The sequence below is a fragment of the Alosa alosa genome, chromosome 24 (genome assembly GCF_017589495.1).
Source record: "Alosa alosa isolate M-15738 ecotype Scorff River chromosome 24, AALO_Geno_1.1, whole genome shotgun sequence".
Classification (NCBI taxonomy): Eukaryota; Metazoa; Chordata; class Actinopteri; order Clupeiformes; family Clupeidae; genus Alosa; species Alosa alosa.
This window is the reverse complement of record NC_063212.1, coordinates 25,076,822-25,079,321: the sequence shown is the minus strand read 5'-3', so window position 1 is coordinate 25,079,321 and position 2,500 is coordinate 25,076,822. Positions and strand designations below refer to the sequence as shown.

Sequence of the window (2,500 nt, the reverse complement as noted above, 5' to 3'; positions counted from 1 at the left end):
TGCATTTGGGCGAGTGATTATTGTGTAGCACTGCATTCTCGCTCCTCACTGCATTTGGGCGAGTGATTATTGTGTAGCACTGCATGCTCGCTCCTCACTGCATTTGGGCGAGTGATTATTGTGTAGCACTGCATGCTCGCTCCACACTGGATACGTTAAATATGCCCTTCTTTTGCGTCACACTGGATGTGTTAAATATGCCCTTCTTTTGAGTCACGTTTCTCACTCAAAATAACAACATGAGCGACAGACAGAATATTACGGAGCCCGGAGAGCTCACTTTAAGGATATTTTTCTGGTTGTGATAATTTGTGAGCACGCTTCCTTTAATTGAGCCCTCAATTAATACAACGCGGACCCGGACCATAGGGCCTAAATTGAGCTCTGGAAATATGTATTTCGTGCTCACATTTAGTAATTCCCAACATTTTCTCACCGCCACAAAGTTGTGGTGGCAACTTCGTTACCTTGATATGGACTAGGCCTACAGCTGTCTGTAACAGTTCATATTGGTAATGTGATGATAACCGTAGGCAGCTAATTAAAGCCTTCAGGTGGTCAGGATGGTTTATAGCGGACTTCTACTCTTTTGTAGCAGGGGTCACCTGTGGTGTCAACCGCCAGCTATGGAGACCCATAATGGGGAAATTCTACTAGGCAACATAGGCTACTCGGGCTCTGTTGTAATGACCGGTTTCCACTACCTCCTGGATTGTTGACTAAAGCCTACGTTAACTGTGAGGTCTAGAAGGCAATGAATGAAGGCTCACCAATGATGCACACAACGAGGTAAGATTTGATACGGACTATGAAACGGCAGACATAAACAGTGGCGCTCACGATGCTCAGCTTCTCAGGCTATGTAGCCCAGCTCACACCGCTGCGAAAAACACCACGGCTCTGCATACACTTGGACCTCAACAAACACTCAAAACTTCGCAAACATTCAGCTGGTTTAAGATGGTAAGGGGCCTGTGCAAACACACACAATCATCTGCTCTCCCACCTACAGCCTACCTAACGCGTTATATCCAGGTGCACTGCAATCAATGAGATTCCCTACGCCACTACAAGCGACACACCTCGGTATCATTCCCGATTCCCTGACAATCAAGACTAGGTTTTTGTGCACACAATTTAATTTCTTCGAGCCCACGCTTTAATTATTTGTGGGTGCTTTTTAGTAGATCGATATCTCGAATATACTATAACGTGCTCATGTTTACATGTGTCAAGACAATATTGAGTGCACGCTTTTACAAATTGTGGCCACGCTTTAAGTAGATTGTGCACACAATGTTCTATAACCATGTTCACAAATTGTGCTCTCGTTTTAATAAATCGTGCCCTCGTTTTAGAAATGCGGCTCTTTTCTTTTAGTAAATAGTGCACTGTTTAATAAATTGTGCCCTCGCTTTACTATGCTTAAAATGAGAGCTCAATTTAGTAAAATGAGCTCACACTATAATAAAACGAGAGCACAATATAGTAAATTGTGCACACGATTTAGTAAACCGAGCACACAATTTAGTAAAACGAGCGTACGATTTAGTAAAACGAGTGCACAATGTAGTTAAACAAGAGCACAATTTAGTTAAACGAGAGCACAATTTAGTAAAACGAGCGCACATTCTCTCAACATGCAAAACATTTTGCGATGACACCTCTAGGGCTCCGTAGAATATAGAAACGGGCGATCCACACAAGTTCTGCTCAAAGCGTTGTGTTGCATCGCGCTGCTTAGCACTGCTTAACGTACATTGAGGGCATTCCAACTGAACACCAAGCCATTAAACTGATTTAATTACTAATGTTCGCTCGCATCGCATGTACCGGTACTTAGGACTTGGACTTGAGCTTCCTGTAGATACAACGATTCTGCTATGGTTGTACTTGGTAGGTTGTTCACAGTTGTAGATAGAACGATTCTGCTATGGTTGTACTTGGTAGGTTGTGCACAGTTGTGTTCCTGTAGATAGAACGATTCTGCTATGGTTCGACTAGACAGATATAAACACAGTTTGTCCTTCCCTTTTGCTGAATCAGTGGCCCGCAGGTACTGAAAGTGCAGTTGTGATATCATGTCAGATTTAGAGAGGACTTGCATCAGTAAACCCTGGGATATAAACAGGCTAGTTCCACACCTGATCTCTTCTGCACGGGACCGGATAACTCAACCAGTCATTGTAAACCATCTCTTTACTCCTTTCAATCTTGTTCATATAAATCCCTATTCTAACGTGTTAACAGAGGTAGTGTGGTTGTTCTAACGTGTTAACAAAGGTAAAGGGCTGTTAATTTGAATCTTTAAAAAGCTGAACAAATGTCATGATTATCTTTTCTGTCTAAGACTTTTGACAATACAAACTTTACCCATTGTATTTATTTATTTATGTACACACACACACACACACACACACACACACACATTTACACACACACACACACACAGAAAGAGATGCTTACACATGCACACTCTTTCACACACACAATCATCTGT

At 42.3% G+C, this 2,500-nt stretch overlaps 1 protein-coding gene across 1 annotated transcript in view; it reads right to left on the bottom strand.

Moving 5' to 3' along the window:
* Nucleotides 1-2,500, bottom strand: part of LOC125289324 (neurexin-2-like) — an 836,342-nt gene that overhangs the window by 531,722 nt on the left and 302,120 nt on the right.